The sequence below is a fragment of the Equus caballus genome, chromosome 24 (assembly GCF_041296265.1).
Source record: "Equus caballus isolate H_3958 breed thoroughbred chromosome 24, TB-T2T, whole genome shotgun sequence".
In the NCBI taxonomy this organism is placed as follows: Eukaryota; Metazoa; Chordata; class Mammalia; order Perissodactyla; family Equidae; genus Equus; species Equus caballus.
Window position 1 is genome coordinate 13871959 of NC_091707.1, and position 21285 is coordinate 13893243.

The window sequence follows — 21285 nt, forward strand, 5'->3', positions numbered from 1 at the left end:
ATGGAGAACCCCAGTTTTCTGAGCAGACTCTATATACTTAGAAGATTTGAACAGATTCTTCAAGTTACAAGACTTCCTCAAAATAAATCAACATTTGCCATTGGAACTGGTTTGACTGAGGTGAGCTAGGATGGGGTAAGATTGGAGCTAACTTAGGAAAATCCACGCTGATTCCTGGCTGCCCTGGGATGCCTGGCCCTAGTTATCACCACTGGTTATACCTACACGTAAAACAAGAAGGCTAAGGATATCCTGAAGCTGTCCAGTGCTCCCATCCCTGAGGTCAGTGGTACCACTAAAGCTACTGCAGCCATTAATTCATCTGTGTTTCTGGGTCTTATGAACAGTACACAAAAGGTACAAATTCAAGGTATGCACACAGGTTTATTCAATAATCTGCAAACAGACTCCATGAGTGTCTGTCACCTTATTCCTGGTGAATCAAAGGGAGCCACCTCCTCTGTTACCAGGGGATAGACTCGGCTCTGATCTGATCATTTTACATTCAAATGGCCCACTCACTCCAACCTCCAGCCAGCTTCCTCTGCATGAAGGTCACCACCCTAAGCCGACCGTTACTTCCGCACAGCCTATACAGCTTCTGTAGGCACCGTTCTTCCCTGCACAATAAAGCTTGCCTCACAGCAAACTATGAAACATGTATATCCTCTGCCTATGTCCTTGTCCATCTTTCCTCCCAACATAAGGTAGGACCCAGCACACCTTACCCTGTGCATACAGCACTCACGATTTGTTAATACCTGCTCTCCTCCCTGTACAACCCCTCTCACGCAGAACCACACTGGTATATATATCTTTGCTTTATTTAGGGCTGTTGCACTGGAAACTTTAGCTCCAGTAACACTAGAGATGCAGAGTGACACTGTGGCCGGTCAAAACTAATTTTGGTTGAAGTGGCTAAGGTGGTCTAAACTGAAAAAGTTATTGCTTGGTCCTGCAAATTCTATGTGAGGAATTACATGAAAAAAAGAACGATGAAGGCGGTAGAGATGACAGTATCTTGCTTTTCACTGCAGAGGAAATATAGGCATTGGATATTCAGTCAAATACACATTCTATTGCCATTTGGCTATCTTGGTCCTTTCCCTGTGAATTTAATCATTGGAAGATACAGTTGTGGTGTATGTGTCCATTACTGGGTGAATCAAAATATACAGAGAATCATTGTTAAAAGGTCTAGAGTACAGACGTTGCTTTAAAGCCAGAGCACCTGCTGATTGTGATGTCAGTGCACTATGGGGTTCGCTGAGACACTGAGGGAAAGAGTTAGTGCTTTGACAGCCAGGACTTGTGTTTGCCTTGGCATCCAAGTACAGGAACTGGGGTCAAAAAGCCAAGCAGCATTTTCGTTAGTTCCATTTGACATCATGGAACGTTTATCACATTTATTGTCAGGACTTTACAACTTAGCATCGGAAGACTGAACTTTAACGACGTTGTCTACTTCTGGCTGTGTCAGGACTTGGCTTTTGGTTAACTATTAGGAAGCCAAGTATTTGAAAGCTCTTATTTGTGTGACCAGTTTGCCGTTAATAGGTATTAAAAGCAGGCTGGCAGGGCAGGAAGAGGAACCGTTATTCTCTGCAAAGTAAAGCATAAAGTGCCCTCAAAGTGGCCCTAAACCTCTGTGCGAAAATCTTGAAGAGCTTTCATGGGTAGAGGCAGTAAAGAGGGAATGACAGCTGACTAGAATGACATGACCAAGACAACGAGGCAAAAAACTCAGCACGTTGTCTTGCTTCCTTTCAGATGCTACTGTATTACATCCAGTCCTTGGCCTAGTGTACTGTCCAGTGTGCTTTCTGTTTAGAAAATTGCCATGTATTTATACAATGATTTCTCTTTAGAAAATTGCATGTTCTTCACTTGATACAAATGCACAGCTTGAATCATATTACTAACACTGGTCTTTGGTTTAAAACAGGCTTGCTTGAGATTTCAAGAGAGGGCATGATGTCGCCTTCCACTTTAACCCGTGCTTCAGTGAGAACAACAGGAGAGTCGTTGTTCGCAATACAAAGCTGGATAATGTCTGGGGAAAGGAAGAAAGACAGGCGGTTTTCCCATTTGAAAGTGGTAAACCATTCAAAGTAAGTTATTGCTACTATGAGATATTGAAAATGTCTGTTGCTCATGGGACTCGCTCTAAACCACAATGCACTTGAAATGAATTTTCACCAGCTCTCCTGAGACACCTAACTAGGACATCTCCTCCCCATCCCAGGGGACCAGGCGTTGCAGGCTGGAACAGGGCCAGGAGCAGCTGTTGTGCTTGTGGCCACCACTCTGAGTTTAAGCTCTTCTGGAAATGAGAAAAATATCATCCTTAATAAAAAAAAGGCAGAAAGTCTTTGCGGTGCAGTTGGACTGAGACTTGCCTCCTTAAATCAACATAGTTGGCACGGCAATCAAAACTAAAATCTTTTGTAATTCTAAAATGAATACATGCCTGTTTTATGAAAAAAATATATATTTTTTTAAGTGGCTAAAAAGTCCTCCATCCTTCATCCCTTCCACCATCCTCACAAAAGTTGCAACTTGGTGAATATCTTTCCAGTATTGTCTACGACACACAGCACACTTTTTGTTTTCAAGTGCTGCTTCAATAAATATCTACTAGGTCCTCCCTGTTGGGCCATGGCTGGCTGTAGAGTGGGCAATAAAACAGCTCAACTGTAAGCTCCTCAAGGGCAGGGAGAGGAGGGACCCTATTCTACATCTGGTGGACATCTTTTCCTCTCGGAACATTGTTACCCAATGGTATATCATTGTTTACGTATGTGATAATTTAACCAGTTCTCTATTGATGAAAATTTGGAATATGGAAAATTCCAAACAAATAAAACCTGGGAAGGTTTATTTATTTATTTTACTGAAATACTGTAATAACTATCCTTATAAATCTTTGCTCCCTAGAAGAACAATTTTATTCAAAGAATAGACATGTTTAAAACTTAGAGAAGATATTGCCAAAGTGCCCCTTCTGAAGGATGTGAGGATTAACACATCCACAAGCTCCTGGAAGAGTGTGTTTTCCCTACTCTTGCCAAAACTGGTTATTACAGAGCTTCATAACATTTGCCACTCTATTAAGGGTGTCCTACTTTAGTGTTTATTTTTTACTTTTATGTGTTTTAGACCATAAAAAAACTTTAAGTTTTAATGTAAACTGTATGTTTTTATTAATGTTCTCCTTTATGGCTTCAACTATATATTTTTTCTAACAATTTTAGCATTTTGGTTTGTGTAAACCTTTAAATAATCTAGAGTTTATTTTTGCTGTAAAGTTACTCTTTCTGCACTTTAATCAGTTCCACAAATGATCTACAAGATGGAACATCAGGCATCCTGAGCTCAGGCAGACTGGTTTTGAAATTAATGGGCATTTCTAACAGTTCTGCATATGTGCCATTTCAGATACAAGTGCTGGTTGAAGCTGACCACTTCAAGGTTGTGGTCAGTGATGCTCACTTATTGCAGTACAATCATCAGAAGAGAAATCTCAGAGAAATCAGCAAACTGTGAATTTCTGGTGACATAAATCTCACCAGTGCTTCACACACTATGATATAATCTTAAAGGGGCAGATGCTTTTTAAAAAAATGAAATTGAATGTAAACTTTGCACATTTAAAGGGTTCACGTACACTATGAGTGAAAAGTTTTACCTTTATTCATCGATGTCCTACTTGTAAATCATCCATTTAACAAATACTGTAAGATTTACCTGTCTTCATATGTCATTTAATCATATGTGCATTTATTTTCAATAATGCACAATGGAAAAAGAAATATTTAGCAATATTAATACTGTGTTGGAGTCTCCCAAAGCTTTCTATGCTTCCTAAAATATTTTTTAAGACAAGAAATAGAAGTAAATACTACCCAAAAATTAACCTCTCTCTTCCTGGGTTTCATAAAAACCAGGAGATGCTACAAGGAAATCATTCTCCTGTTTTGTTACTTCAGGAAATAAAATATATTCAGGAAATGAGAAAAGCAGAAAGAGTTTACCCATAGATGACCCTTGACCCATAGGCAATGACGGTTAGCATTCTATTTCTTTTAACTCCTTTTAAATCCTATTTTGTCTCTAAACTATACTTCACTGCTTTCAAATCAGTATTGGATACCGACATGAGACTACCTCCCCATAGGTTTTCTTGGTTTTTATGAAATCTCTAAATTTGTAGAGGGGAAAAAAGTCATTTCTTAATTAAACATACATCAGATTCAAAGGTTTAATAGTTCCCATTGTCAACATTCTTAACTATGCCTTTCTGCCCTTCCTTTCTCCCAGCAAGCCCAAAGAATAATAAAATTTCAAAACTAGGTTGTGGTCACACCAGTTCATTTTATAGAAGACCAAAATATTATTGTATCTATTATTGTCTCTACAATACCATCTTCTCAAGTTCTTTAAATTGCTCATTGTCACAGGCTGGGTTCCCCGGGAAGCAAAGAGATCAGAATGCAAGAGGTTTATGAGGGAGCGCTCTTGAGATCAACTGCTGTAGGGGCAAGAAGGTACAGGATTGGGCAGAGGAGGACGTGAGGCGTGGATGCCTCAGCCCACCCTGCAGGGGAGCTGAAGCTGGGATGATACTTTAGAGTAGTCAAGAGGGGGACAGGTCCTTGTAGCTCATCTCTAGTCAACAAGTACAGGCCACCTGGGAAACAGGGCAGAAACGTGGGTGAAGGGTCTATCTTCACCTGAGGCCCTTCTCACAGGGGATGATAGCTGCGGGGGGGTCTGCACTTCTGATGACTAGAGGAGTTCATTCTTCAGTCCTTCAGAGGGATTGGGCAGCACATCACAGCACATTTTAAAAACTACATAAATCCCTTAACCTAACATCTGGTCTTGACCGCCCTTCTCCTATGGTTAAATGGAAGAACATAAGCTTTGGAGAAAAGAGGGAAATATGCTTACACAAAATAACTCCTCTGAGCCTCGGTTCCTTTGTCTATAAAATGGGCAGTATAGTACATCTTCTGTAGAGTTACTGTGATCACGAAATATTGTTTGCAAAGGGGTCGTCATGTAGTAGTCTTCAATAAACGGAAATGCTCTGTCTTTTTGATTTTGGAAAGGCTCTTGTTCTACTCAAGCAGTTTCCTTCCATTTGGTCTTCAAAGAGTTTTCTCAGGCCTCATGATTCTAGAGTCCAATAGCCCAGGAACACTCTTTCTAGTTGTAGGAGACACTGATGGCTGCCTTCCCATTTATTCCCTGTTTCGCATCCCCTACTGACTCCTATTGATCTGCAGATGGGCAAGTGGCATCAGTTGGCCCAACCAAAGGGAAAGACAAAGCTCTGATTACCACCTACAGCCATCTTATGACCCTGAAAGGACCCAGCCTTGGAGAAGCCGACACCGAGTGTCGCACCGAGTGTGACCAAGTGAACTGCAAACCGAATGTGGACCTTGATGCCATCACTGAGCTGTTGATAGTAAAGTGCCTCGAATCATCCTGATAACTTATTGTTAAGCCAGTTTGAGTTCACTTTACTGCTACTTAACCGCCAAAAGCTTTCTGAACGATTCAGTAGTACATCTTATTAAACCTACCACAGAGGAAAACCATGTTTACAGACTCTGTCTCATTCTCATCTACTTTATCCTCGAGGGCAAATATTATTTTATGTTGCATATTGTTATTTTGTACTCACCTCTGGTACATGTTCCTGGCTCTGCACCCTTAGTAAACCCTAACTTCTATATATATTTCTTTGTTCTGCATGTCTTGTTTGAATTATGCATTGACAGACTTAATGATTAAAAGCCACCTTAATCTCGGGTAAGACTAGGAATTCTGGGAACATTCCTCACACAGCCTCCCAACTGCTCACATGGACTTGATAATAAACACAATCTCCCCCACAAGCCGAACACACATTCCTTTGACAACAGAAGTGGATGCGTTTTCTTTTCTTGTTTGCAAACCCCTAATCTTGAGGGGTTATCCATCAAGTTCCTGCTTGTTTGGTCAACACCTGCAACCCTCAACCCATTTGCTGACAGAAACAACTGGACCCAGGTCTGGTCACAAACTTTAGCTACTCCGAGTCTTTTTGGTGCTCCGTTATTCTGACGGTCCTGTCTTCTACAATTTCATAGGTAAGAGTCTTATAAAAGAACATTTCAAACCCATTGTGATTGATATAATTCTCTTCAAAGGAAGAAGGCATTTCCTTCAAAGGTTGTCAGTTATGTAAAAGGAAAAATGAAAAAGGCAAAACTTTAATGGGCACCTCTAATAATTTGACCGTTTGAAACAGCAGCATGTAAACTGAGTTCAGAATCCAGAAAGCTCATCTAAAGAAACGCAGTACACCTGGAAAATGCAGCCTGCAAAGCTGCTCAACACCAATAAATTTAAGAGTTCAAACGAAGAATAGCGTATGAAAGGATGTAAATATTTCTGTCAAAGTTTAACATATTTTGATTAAACTGAAGAATGTTCATAAGCTGTGAACATACTTAGGTTTAAGCTTAAAGTTTTGTTTTGTTTTTTTAAAGATTGTCAGCAGTTGTTATGTCAGTTGCCAACGTTTTTTTTTCTTTCGCTATTTCTCCCCAAATCCCCCCGTTATGTAGTTGTATATTTTTAGTTGTGGTCCTTCTAGTTGTGGCACATGGGACACCGCCTCAGCGTGGCCTGATGAGCGGTGCCATGTCTGAACGAGTGAAACCCTGGGCCACCGCAGAGTAGTGCACAAACTTAACCCCTCGGCCATGGGGCCGGCCCTAAGCTTAAAACATTTTAAACAAGAGAGGCTAGGCACAGTGCATTTTTATTCTGCATAAAGTAAAAAATATCCCCACTTCCCCTGAAAAAACAGTATCATATCTAAAACACACGATAGTAAATATTAACTATTAGGACATTAGATAACACTATATACATGAACATTAATCCATATTTTTTAACTTTTCAGTATTCGAAGAATACACTGCAGCATGGAGATTATGAAAAAAACGTTTTGCTTTTTGTAATTCATAGTTCTTCTGGTTGATTTCCATTAGGAGGCACTCGAGGTGAAAAGGAAATTAAGCCCCCACCAAAGGAAGCGTGTCTGGCATGCTCCTGTCACCTCTCCTCCACCTGCGTGAAGGGATCACTGCACCCAGGGCATGGCTAGAGAACAAAGTCAGAGAAGTCACTAAAGTAACACTCAAGTTTCACCAACTTAGTCTGCAACATTGCAAGTTAATAGTGGATTAATTAATAACATAAATAACATTTTTGTACCTAATAAAATTATTAATATAATGATTATGCTACTTTCCAGCAGATATAATGTCAAAACTATAGCTTTTTTCATTGAAAGGGTGATTAACATGTAAATGGACTCAGCAGCACATGCAGGTTGAATAAAACTGAGGCCACATCTTAAGCCACTTATGTAGAGTCCACAAATCCTAACCCATAGAGCAGCACTCAAGGTGCCTTTTACTAGTCGGATCCTGTGGGATCCTTTCCTCTGTTCCCCCTCAAGCCCCAGTTCAGGCTCAAATGATGCCATGGAGCAAGTCATAATTTGGGTGTGAAATGGACAGGGGGACCAACAAAAAATATATCAAAAAATCAAAATTCTAATATATACAGAAGTAGAAAAGAATTCACAGGGACAGTAAATTATAAGGTACTAAGATTTATCAGCAAGATAATGTATAGATAACTGTGAAGTACTTGTAGTCATATTACTAATATATAAAAAACAGAACATTATGATTCATTAGCTTCCAGATTTACTTATAAGATTACATATTATCAGAACATATCATTCTGAGTTCAGATCTAGGAACAAGATGAAGTCAGATTTCTATAAATAGGCCTTATGCTGAAATGCCTGACCCTCCGGTCTCAGCCTGCGTTTAAAAGCAGCTGGAACCAAGAAGGACCAGAGTGTGGGTCACAGTAACATACTTCCTTATGCCCCGGAGACACCCAGCCACCCAGAAGCCTGAACACCAAGAAGGCATCTTTGAGAGCCAATGAAAGCCAAGATAACAGAGGTCCTGAAGGAGCTGGTGGCTTCAGGAAGCCAAGCATTGGCCAGGCTTCATGAGGTTAACAACAGTTGCTGCTGTTTGATCCTACACTTGCTGTAATGAATTGTTGATATTCTGAAATCAAAGATCAACAAACCAAGGCCATTCCCTGAACCATTTTAGCAATTGCCCTGGAAAATTTCAAGGTAAGGCTGTACACCGGAGTTGTCAGCTGGGCTACACATTAAAATGACCTGGCAAAGGTCTACCCCAGGTCGCTGAACTAAACCACGTGGAAGAGCAGAAAACCAGGGCAGCAAACACTCAGTGTGCAAGAGAGCACTGATGCATCATGCCCGTGCCAGTGGCCCTGAACACGAGGCAGACGCTTTGCCTGAGAGGGGCAGAGGGTGGATGAGGGAAATGGAACCCTGAAGTTACAACATGCTTTAGGAACATAACACTTTCATATCCCTCTCCTCATAAGAGATTAAATGTGTGCAACTGTGCCTGGACATGAGGCAACACGGGAGTGATGAGAGCATCCACAGGAAGCCCGCCCAGAGGGCTAATGCTGGAGCTGGAGTTAGAGGCAAGAGGTCACCAAAAGTAAAGGCTGGGGGCTTCCAAATAAAATAGAACATAAATAGAGTAATCTAAGCAAATTAGAACAAAAACAGCCAATGACAACTGAAGCTAGGCTAGACATGGTGTCCCCAAGCGCATGCTTCAGATGGACGGAAACCTTGCCTTATACTTTTCTGCATCGCTTAGAAACACCTGCATAACCCAGGCCACATGTTAGATATTCAAGTACTCAACCGACTCGTCACAGCACATTTGACACATAAGTCACATAAGGAAATACACCTTCAGAGTTTACTACTAAAACAAACTATATTTTAAAGTATGTTAACATGAAATTTTGTTCCCATTTTGATAAAAACGAATAACAAATGGATTTCAGAGTAAAGAAATAACAAGATGTAAATTTTAAACTGCATTTCAATTAAAAACTGAGTAATATTCATTTTATAAAACAAATCTAGAATATAAAAGATCTTTTCAGATTAAGTTGGAAAACTTACTGAATCAAGAAGATGGCATTCAGTCATGAGATTTTTATTATCAAATACTGCTGAAAAAAAAGAATTTTTAACTTTTTAAATATTCTCACAGTCAAGGGTTATTAGAAATGGACGAAGCTTTGAAAGATATGAGAAGTTCCATATATCAAATGCTAAAACAAAAATGTAGGTCATCTCATGATATAACAGTTTTTCAATGTCGTTAAAGATTTCTTAGTAAAATCCTCATCCTTCATTTCAGTATAAAAAGGGTCTCCTACAAACAAATCTCATGCTTGTAATATTAAAGGTGCCCAAAAGACTCCCAATGAAGAGCACAGCTGGAGAACATGAAATGTCCGGCCAAGGTGATGTTTATTTTGCGTTAGGCCCCAGCCAGAAGAGCACCCCAGAGCAGCAGAAGAGAGGAGGCAAAACCATCACACGCTATATTATAATAAAAACACAAGAGCCCTTTCCTAATGCATGACAATTGCAACAAAGTAGGTAGAAGTAGGCATTAGGGAAGAAAAATTGGTCATTTTGAAGAAAGGTTTGAGGATGTGTGTTGAAAAGGAGGAGAACTAAAAAAACTTCAGGGAATTTCTCTAATTGAGTCTTCGCAAACAATGAAGGATCCCAAATAGTTTGGTCTAATGTAAAATGCTACTTATATCCAACATGGATTAATATCTGCTGTTGATTTTTTTTTTTTTTTGGTGAGGAAGATGGCCGCTGAGCCAACGTCTGTAGCAATCTTCCTCTATTTTGTATATGAGATACCACTGCAGCATGGCTTGATGAAAAGTGTGTAGGTCTGTGCCCAGGATTCAAACCGGCAAACCCTGGGCCACTGAAGAGTAGTGCACAAGCCCGGCCACTATGCCACCAGGAAGGCCTGGTGCCTGTTGTCGATTTTTAATAGGTCTACCACAACTGGGCTCTACCTCAGCTGATTTCATTGGATTATTATAAAATTAGCACATTTACTGTGTTTCAAAAAGATCTGGGCAAAAGTTTTGATACAAATGAAAATAAAACCAAACCCACCTTCCCTAAGCATCATTTTTTAAGCACAGCCAGAGAAGTGTGATGGTTTGGTGACTAAGCTTCCTTTGCTGCTGAAATTCTCATCCAGCCTGCCACCAACCTGAAGAAAATCACCTCACTCCTCATGCTCATCATCTCCCTTCCCTCTTGGGACCCTGTGACCTTCCTCCCAGGACCGTGGGGTTAGGGGCTAATAACAGAAGTGAAGTCACTTAGAAAACACAGAAAAGCAACTTTAGGAGATATGTCACTTCAGGTAATCTAATCCCATCCATCAAACGAAATCTGCAAGTGTTTGGTGGTGAGGATGTGGTCTATTTTCCAGAAATCACAGACAGCTTATATCGCTTCCTGTGAAAACTTTTACACCTCCTGTACAAGCTCCCATCCAACCCAAGTACTTTTCTTAAGTAGTCTCAGCAGAAAAACTAACCTGAGGACGATTTAACGGGACTTTCTATTCTAAAAGATCCAGCGTCAAACGCTATAAGATCAACTTCCTTCGGCACCGCAGAGCCCAAGGCCTCAGCCTGCTCTCCTGGCTGCATTCTCTCTCTCACTGCCTTCTTCACAGTAGTGAGGTGACCCCCATCTGCGATCCCAGCATCGTCCTGTTTTGGTCCACTTGCTATACCTGAAACAACTTTTTCCTACAAAGAGAAATTATGACATTTACTAAAGCGACTCATTACCATCTTATAAGAAAAATAAATAAAGCATACCTAAAATATTTCACACATGTGTCTTATGCTTATCAAGTTCCTAGTATGTGCTAAACAGGCTGGGGGTCAAAGGTAAAGGACAAAGTTCCTGCCCTCAAGGAGTTAGTTGTGGTTGTGGTTTAATGTAAACAAAGATAGGACCCTTCAACATGTCTAAAAACTGATGGAAAAGAGAGAACAAGGCTAACTGATGGAATGAGAGGTCAATAAATAAGAGGTCTGGGGGAATGGTCCTAAGTACAGATAAAAGATTAGTTTGATTTTAACTGTTCAGTAGTCTTAACGGTGGCCTATAAAATAATGTAGGAGAGAAACACTGGTGGTAAGGGGCAGAATTACAAGGCTCTGATATAACGCTATCTTGACACAGCCGTTATCTGAGTCACTGATGGTGTTATGTTCCCAGGACTAAGCACCCGATAAGAAATGCCCACAGGAGGTCCAAATGTCCCAGCATCCTTCTTGTTTAATAGACTTGAAATTCATTCAATCAATCTCGTCACTGTCCTCAGGACTTTTGTCATTAGTAAGACATTACTAATGTCTTACTAAGACATTACTTCATTAGTAAAATAAGGAGACTTCATTAGTAAAACAATCCTACAATAATCCTTTAATACTCTAACATCTTAAACTCCTAAGATAGAATTCAAAACAGAGTTTTTATTTGGATTACATAGCATAATAAAGTAGCAGTTCAGAAACCTGATTTTACAACCACAGGCTTTTTCTAAAATCTAAAAGAAAAAGTGGCAGGGCTCCAAGGTGGCTTGAGAAGTAGCAATCTGAACCAAAAGCTTGGAGTTAAAATATTTTAGGAAAAAATTACTACAAATAGATAAGAATGGAATCTATCATGTCAACAAAGCCAATTTTACAGAGAAAATAGGAAATTTTACATGATAAAATTTGGGAAGAGAGAGAGTCTAAGAGTCATTGTTCCTCTTTTCTCCTTAAAAAGTTCTTTCATTTTGAAATACATCACGCACAAGAGTATAGAAAGCAGAGAGATGGCATAGCCTGTGGGTTAAGAACATGGGTTCTGGAGTGAGAAACCCAGCTCCACCCTGGGCACATGCTCAAGTCTTCCTGGCCTCAGATTCCCCACCCGGGGATAACGGCACCCACCTCACAGGACTGTTGTGAGGATTAACTGAGTCAATGTGTGTGAGGGCCTGGGAAGCATAGTTGGCACATTATATAAATTATGTATTACTGCTATTATTACTACAAAACAATGTATAGGTAACAGTTTAAAGAATAAAACACACAGGTACATACCGCTACTTAGCAGCTCAGAAGCTCTCAGGGGGACCAAATTCAATCTCAACCCCACCTCCCCGCCCAGAAATAACCATCCTGAATTTTGTGTTGACTTTTCCTCACTCTTTCAAGACAATCAGGACATTGTAAGTAATAGAGGACACGTTTTGTGAAATGATGAAAAACCTGAAGCTAAATGTTTCTCTTTTTTTTTCTACTTTTATCTCCCCAAACCCTCCCTTTACACAGTTGTATATCTTAGTTGCACATCCTTCTAGTTGTGGGATGTGGGACGCCACCTCAACGTGGCCTGACGAGCAGTGCCATGTCGGTGCCCAGGATCTGAACCCCGTGCCACCGCAGCAGAGCCACGCAAACTTAACCACTCGGCTAAATGTTTCTAAAGCTTAAATTCATTAAAGTAAAACAGTCTATATTAGAAATCCACAAATTTGCCTGAAACACATCTTTGCTCGTATTGCTAGCTTTCTCCCATCCACAAGTATGGTCAGATTGTTGAATTTCTGGTGCAGGTCCTGTATCTGTTAATAAATAAAGCACAAGATTATCAGATTAATGCTAACCATATTAAATTTACAAACTAATCCACAAAAGCTTCAAACAAATTGACAACAACTTGGACTGGTCACATAAAATTAGACTGTCATTTTAAATTTAGTATTCAAATCAATTCTTATATGGTAAAATTGTTCATTGTTATTTTATGTTATAAACCTCAAAAATCTAATAAAGGATGTCATATGTGAATAACTCTCCCAAACTATTTTGATGACTAAAATGGTAGGAGAGATATCCTAAATTATACAGTGTGAACACAATCTCTCTCCCTTTTGTGTTTTTTTGAGTTTTTTTTTTTTTACAGTTTATTTATCCCTTCTCCTACTGAGGAGCATATTCCTTGCTTTCAAGTCTTGGCAATTATGAACGGTGCTGCTATAAACATCTGTGTGCACATTTTTGTGTGGACACGGGTTTTCAGCTCATTTGGGTAAACACCAAGGAGTGTGACTGCAAGATCTCATGGTAAGACTGTTTAGTTTTGTAAGAAACTGCCAAACTGTCTTCCAAAGTGGCTGCACCATTTTGCATCCCCACCAGTGATGAATGAGCGCTCCTGTTGCTCCACATCCTCACCAGCATCCGGTGTTGTCAGCGGTTTGGATCTTTGCCATTCTAACAGGTGTGTACTGGTGTCTCATTGTACTTTTAACCAGCAATTCTCTAAGGGCATATGATGTTGAGCATCTTATCTCTTCATACACTTACTTGCCGTCCATCTGTCTTCTTTGATTAAGTGTCTGTCTGTTCAGTTCTTTTGTCCATTTTTTAAATCAGGTTGCCTGTTTTATCATTGTTGAGTTTTAAGAGTTCTTTGTATATTTTAGAAAACAGTCCTTTATCAGATAGGTCTTTTGCAAAATTTTCCCCTAGTCGGTAGCTTGCCTTCTCTTTCTCTTGACACAATCTCATTGTATTTTCATTTTTATTTTTTTGGTGAGGAAGATCGGCCCTAACATCTGTTACCAATCCTCTTCTTTTTTTGCTTGAGGAAGACTGGCCCTGAGCTAACATCTGTGCCAGTCTTCCTCTATTTTGTACATGGGTCACCACCACAGCATGGCTTGATGAGTGGTGTAGGTCCATGCCTGGGATCAGAACCTGCAAACCCTGGGCCAATGAAGTGGAGTGTGCCAAATTTAACCACTATACCACTGGGCTGACCCTGACACAATCTCATTTTAAAGGATTCAAATAATACACATACTAGCAGGATGGGAATATATGATCCCCATCCTTCTGGTATTTCCAGTCTCCTCAAAGTGGTAACCACTGTCAACAGTTGGGTAAATATGCTTTGAGCCTCCATACTATGCATTTATACAAATAGGTACTCTCAATCTTCCTCTCTCAAAAAAATTCAAATGTCAAAAATACTCAGGATTACACTTATGACCAATTGATTTTCAACAAAAGTGCCAATGCAATTCAATGAGGAAAAGATAGTTTTTTCCAACAAACAGTACTGGGAAAAGTGGATATCTGCAAGAAAAATACGAATTTGGGCTCTTTCCTACACCATACACAAAAATGAACTCCAGAGCCAGCCCTGATAGCCTAGTGGTCAAAGTTCAGTATGCTCTGCTTCGGCAGCCCAAGTTTGGTTCCAGGGTGTGGAACCACACGACTTGCCTAGCAGTAGCCATGCTGTGGTGGCAGCTCACACAGAAGGACTAGTAGGACTTACAACTAGAATACACAATTATATACTGGGGCTTTGGGGAGGAAAAAAAAAGAGAGGAAGACTGGCAACAGATTTGCTCAGGGCAAATCTTCCTAGCAAAAAATAATTAATCACAACTTAATTTTTTAAAAAAATGAACTCTGAATGTTCACAGACCTAAGTGAAAGAGATAAAGCTGTTAGAAGTAAACATAAGATAAAATCTTTGTGACCTATGGTTAGGCAAAAAGAGTTCTTGGAAATAATGCCAAAATCACAACATTAAAAAAAATTGATAAACTGAACTTCATCAAAATTAAAAACATCTGCATTTCAAAAGATACCATTAAGAAAATTAAAGAACAAGCCACAAATTGGGAGGAAATATTTGCAACTATTTCTGATAAAGGACTTGTATCCAGAATATACAAAGAACACTTACAACTCAATAATAAAAAGACAAACCCAATTAAAAATGGGCAAAAAGATTTGAATAGATATTTCACTGAAGACGACATATGAATGTCTAATAAGCACATGAAAAGATGCTGATCATCATTACTCATTAGGGAAAAGCAAATCAGATCTACAATAAGACAGTTCACACCCCACAGGATGGCGATACTAAGAGAGACAGGAGCAAGCACTGGTGAGGACGCGGCGCAACAGGAGCTCTCACACACCCCTGGTGGGCACGTGAAAGGGTGTAATAACTTTGGAAAGCAGTTTGGCAATTTCTTAAAAAGTTAAACACAAATTTACCACATGATCCAGCCATATCTTCCCAAGTGAAAGAAAACATGCCCACATGAAGATTTGTAAGTGAATATTCATAGATTATTCGTAATCACCAAATAGTGGAAACAACCTATATGTCTGTCAACTGGAGAATAAAGACTGATGTCTCCATGAACCACTACTCAGCCATTAAAGGAACAAAGAACAGGTATGTGCTGCAACACGGAGGAACCACAGAGACACCATGCCGAGGGAAAGAAGCCACATACAAAAGACCACATATTGGGTGATTCTACTTAGAATGAAACGTTCAGAAAAAGCAAATCTACAGAGACAGTAAGGAGACTCGTGGTTGCTTGGGACTGGGTGTGGCAATGGCAACTGACTGAAAACAGGCAAGAGGCATCTTTCTGTGGTAATGAAAATGTTCTAAGTTTGGATTGTAGCGACGGTTGCACAACTCTGTAAATTTACTAAAAATCATTGACTTTTATACTTAGAACGGGCAAATTTTATAATATGTAGATTATTTATCCTCAGTACAGCCCTTTAAAATAAATAAAAGCCCCAGGAGCCAACTTGAAGAGGCTCCCACTGGCCAAAGCTGGGAAATGAGCATCAATAAAGATAATGACTGTAAATGATGCCAACATAAATACTTTTAAATCCATAAAATAATTATGATACTAAGAAAGACAAAATTAATTGGTCACCATTGAAGGATGCTAGTGAAACAACTCATTATTATGTCAACTGGTCATAAAGTAATGCTGACATTATTATGACTCCATAAACACTATTCACTTCTGGGCCATATAATTACAGAATATTGTGTTTCTTCACATTTTTCTCTAGACTTAATCATTGCCTTGCTTTTTGTTTGCTTAGTTTTTTAATGTATCTATCATCAATTTGCCTCTAAACTCTGCACAGTATGTATAAATCACCTCTTAATACAACTAGAAAAGCAAACCACTTTGGTATTCTATTCTGTTCAGCCTCAGAGACAGTGTCTTGCTGAGCCCCAGCCTCCTGCTCCAGTCTGAACGGCTGCTACCTGAGCCCGCTGCCCACCCTCTTTACTCACCTCAGCCACAATTCCCTTAGACTTTTTGGGGATCTGTCCCACCTCCTCCCACTTTCTTGGCTTACTCCCTCATTTTTGTGAGGGCCGTTCTCAGGTTCCTGAGAAAGGATGCATGGGAGGTAAAATTTCCGTGTGTATCTGAAACATGCCTTTCCAACCTCAAGCATGATTGGCTGGGTATACAACGCCAGGCTGAGTGTTGTTTTCCCCAAGAAGTTTGAGGGCACTGTTCTCCCAGCTTTCGATGTCGCTGTTGAGAAATCTAAGGCTATTCTGATTCTTGACCCTTTGTATGAAACTTGTTTTTGCTCTCTGGAAGTTTCTAGATGTTTCTCTTCATCCCAAGAGTTGTACAATTATATTTAATTGTGCATTGGTGTGCGTCTACTCTGACTCACAGTGCTAGGCACTCAATGGGCTCCTTCAATCTAGAATTCAGGTCCTCCAGTTCTGGGAAAAATGTGAAACTATTTCATTGATCATTTCCTCTCCACTATTTTTTCTGTTCTCTTTTTCCGGAATCCTTATTATTTGGATATTATACTTCTAGACTGGTCCCCTTAATATTCTTATCTAGTCTCTCCTATCTTCTCTCTCTTTTTGTCCTAATTTGTGGGAGATCTCAGCTTCATATTCCATCTTTCTACTGAATCTTACATTTCTGCTCTTATAGTTTTTAACTTCAAAGAGCTCTTTTGTCATTCTCTGAATATTCTTTTTTTCATAGCTGTTCTTATTTGGCAGAAAAAATGCCTGGTCTCTTTGAGCATATTAACACTTGCTTTTAAAGTTCTTTCTCCTGGATCAGCCCATGGCCTCATCTAAACAGCTTCTTTCCTGTGCTGCTGTGGCACCTTCTTCCAGGTTTCGGGTTGTCTGCAAATGTCTCATGGTTGTTGGCCACTGGTTCTTGAAACAGTATTTTATATGCTTATTTCTAAAATAAGCTCAAAACGCTAGAAACTGGCATCTCCTCCCAACCTTCACTGATCTTCCTAGTAACGGCCTCTATCAGCACTTTCTACACCAGATTGGAATGAGGGCTATGTCTGACACTGATAAAACTATAAACTCCTCTGGGGTAGAGAATGTGCCTTATTTGTCAGCTCCTCATACAACTCCTGGCACACAGCAGGGAAAATAACTGCTGGATGGACCCAGCTACTGAAGACTCGTCCTCATTTTTATCGCACGTGGAATCATCACAGACTAGGCAACAGCTGAATAGAATCTCAATTTCCAACCCATTTAGAAATTACCCTGACAGTATGCGGGAGGAGGGGACAGCAGCCATAAAATTTAGACAGTGCTTTACAGTTTGTAAAGGGGCTAATATCTCATTTAATATTACAGATACCTAAGCAGCCTCTACTACTCCCATTTTACTACTGTTACCTCGCTTCCAAAAACATGCGACTCGAAAGTTAAGCCATTCCAAGTCCTGACCACATACCTGAAGGCTGGCCATGTCCCAGAATCCACCTAGGTCTGCACAGGTGGTATCCTTTTCGCCTCATTGGTATTCCAAATCGTCCACCAGTTCTTCAAACGGTTTGAATATTTCTGCCTTAAGGAGTCTTTTTTGACCAACTGCAAGGGGAATAAGATCTTCTGCTAAGGGAAAGATGAGACTTTTAAAAGGTAGAGAACAAAACGGGACCTTGATTGCAAGTCAGCCAGCTGATAAGACGACCTCACGCCAAATAAACTGGAGCTTCCAGAATCAAACTCTTACCTTAAAGCAAAACAAAAAAACATCGGCTACAAAACTTTGTCATACAAATACTGAGCATTAACTGTCTGCTTCTGTTCCCACTAAAACGTAGCAATATTCATTCTCATATATGTTGCTACATAGTAAACAGCATTCTGCTCACCTTGGATTTTATAAGAATTCAACCTCAAACAACTCACTGTACATCAGCATCTAAGGCCTTCACTCAGCACACAAATGATTTTTTCTAAAAAGCTTCTCCAAATAAGATTAAGGAAATATCAGAAAATTTGTTCCATATTTATTTAGGTCATTTTCATTCAGAAAATATTTTGCATAACTAAACAATACTAGATATAGATGTCACTCAAAAAGTCATAAAAAAATCTAACAATAAAATAGGCAGACGTTTAACTCCCAGGAATGATGGCTAACATTCTAATTACTTACACCTTATAAGTCATCTACCATTTTAGCACAGAGATACTAGGGAACATATGTTGAGAAATGAAAATTCTTGCTATTTTGAATAACAAAACTATAAAGTTCGGCAACACTAGATTTTTGTTTCAGATAAATGTAAACATATTAAAATAAACAATGCAGAGCCAGCCTGGTGGCCAAGTGGTTGGGTCCATGCACTCTCCTTCAGCGGCCCAGGGTTCACTGGTTCAGATCCTGGGCACAGACCTACACACAGCTCATCAGGCCATGCCGTGCTGGCATCCCACACAGAAGAACTAGAATGACCTACAACTAGGATATACAACTGTATGTCAGGGCTTTGGGGAGAGGGGAAAAAAAAGAGGAAGATTGGCAACAGATGTTAGCTCAGGGCCGATCTTCCAAAATAAATAAATAAATAAATAAATAAAATAAGCTAAGGCAAAAAACATAAATGTTCCCTCACCTTTGTTTGGAATATATCCTTCAAACTTCCTTTCCCACTCAAGGCAGTCGGTCAATATTAATTCCTCACTTTCATATTGGAGAATCTTCCTAAAATTATGACATATGTTTCAGTTTTACAAATGTTTCTCATACTAATATCTAAGTATTAGCAATATGACACTTATACAATAGTAATTTTCCAGAGCTGATGCTTATTTTATGAGCTGTGATATATTAAAATCCATAAATACAAGTTGATATCCTATATATGTCCATCTTTCTACACCTAAAACTTATGTGGATGGTTAATGCCAAGAACCACTTTTCCAGCTAATATTTCTAGTTCTTTCTGTTCTTATTTTTCAGAGGCTGAAGAGAAAGAACCAGACATGCCTGAGTTCTGTCTTTAGTTCTGGTATTGCCCATGGAACTAAGACCAACCCAACTGCCAAGAGTAAGTTGAAGCTAAACCCTGTAAGTCTGGAATTACAGTGTCAGGGCCTCACAGATTCTAATTAGTAGGCTTTGCTTGTCCAAGTGCAGTAGTTCTCAACACGGGTCAATTTGGCCCCCCAGGGGACATCTGGCAATGTCTAGAGCATCTTTGTCACAAACCACAGGAGTGCTACTGGTCTGGGATGTTACACAACATCCTGCAATGCAGAGGACGGCCCCACAACAAGAATTATCCAATATGAATGTCAGTAGTGCCAGCTGAGAGACCCTGGCCCAAGATAAATTGAATCTGTCTCTTTATAAAAAGCATCTTAGTAGGAGAAACTGAGGATAGTTTTTTTCTGAGAAGAAAATTTAGCTGTTTATATCTAATGAGATCTTAATGAGAAACGAGACTTGGCTTAGATCCGACATTATTTAGTTGGGTAAATTGCTTATTATCTCAATGTCTCAGTCCAACAACACAGTGGACTAGCTCATCTCTAAAATCTCTTACCATCATAAAACCTTATGTTCTACAAACAACTGAAGTGGCTCTGAAATATACTCATTCACAATAGAACAAATGAGTATTAAAACTATAGGAAGATAATATTTCTCCTCTATTTGATTGTCAAAGCCCAAAAAAGTGGTTAGTACTGCATTGGAAAAGGTGTGAGAATCTTGTTGCTACATGCACTCAAGAACACAGTATGTCATCACATCCTGTGTGATGTGGAGCTTTGGGGCCTTTCTCCAGATGCAGTCCTCTGATCTGTGTCCAAGGCATTTAGGTGACATGGCATTTAGCTTCCCAAACAGGAACTCTAATTTTCAGTCTTCATAGTTGGAGAAACATAATCCTATCTCATGATTTAGGGGGCCAAGGAGCCTCTAACCATCTCCCTCTATCCTTCTTCTATAAAATAAACATTAACTTAGCTTTTTTGTTTGAAAAAGAAAAGGTATGAGAAAATAGGAACTCCCATATTTTGCTGGAGGGAATGTAAATTGGGGTCTTTATATATTTGCACAGGAGAGGATTGAAAAGCATCCAAGCTTGTTCTTTGCAGGCTTGACAGTAATACTACCAGACTGAACTCAATGTAAACAACCAGAACAGGGACCTACTAAGTAAATCGTGGTGTATCCATACAATTGGATACTGTGCGGCCATTAAAACACACACACAAAAAACAGCATGAGAGAGTTCTCAAAGGACTAAAATGGAATATCTCCTACATTTAACATTAAATGAAAACAGAATAGTATGCTACTGTTTACATTAAAAAATGTTTATCTACATATGCATTATGTATCTCTGGAAGAATTCACAAAAAATGAATAACACTTGCCTCTATGGAAGGTTCGAACTGTAGGGTTGGGAGCAGAGTTGAAAAAAAGGCTTCCCACTTGTACCTCTTTCTATCTTTTAAGTTAGGAACCACATGAATATACTAGCCATTGAAAAAAACTTTTAACTTAAAAGATAAATAAAAATCACTCAATGTCAGTTTCCTCCTAATTCATCTACGTATTATATTAAGGTTAAAATAGTTTAATTTTGGTTTTAACTGTCTAGATATTAATACAAAATGCTTACACTGGGAACAAACGCACAGACCTGAAACACAGCACATGTCGCTGCTGAGATGTCTGATCCTCATTTATTTCAAGTGATGGGACTTCTTTTATTGGAAAGCCATGTAAATTTTCAGTAGTAGTTTCATTCTTATTTAAGACACGATCTATAGATTAAAGAAAACATTACATATACATTTCAAAGCAGCAACTCCTAAAATGACATCCCCCCCAAGACAAATTTCTTAAATCCTTCAATTTTTTCAACATTGAAATTTAAAATTTTATTTCTGCCTCAATGATTTCATTCATCAGATTTCCTTTTAAAGTGTTTCTCAATGTTCTTCATCTCTTCAAATTTACATTTAGGTTCCCCTCTCAGTCTGTAGTCCTCATTCCAGCTCTGTCTCCAGATAGCCCTCCCCATGCTTTTCTGTCTCTTCTGACCCTGAGATCACACCCTGAGCTACACGGT

General features: G+C 39.4%; 1 long non-coding RNA gene and 1 pseudogene across 1 annotated transcript; one reads left to right on the forward strand and one right to left on the reverse strand.

Moving 5' to 3' along the window:
• The window catches only part of LOC106781081 (disks large-associated protein 5-like), a 28825-nt pseudogene extending 7588 nt beyond the window's left edge, over positions 1 to 21237 (reverse strand).
• LOC111770277 (uncharacterized) lies at positions 1980 to 3746 on the forward strand. Its single transcript, XR_002803444.2, has 2 exons — positions 1980 to 2111; positions 3439 to 3746. It is a non-coding gene; the product is annotated as an uncharacterized lncRNA (long non-coding RNA).
• Positions 21238 to 21285: the final 48 nt, after the last annotated feature.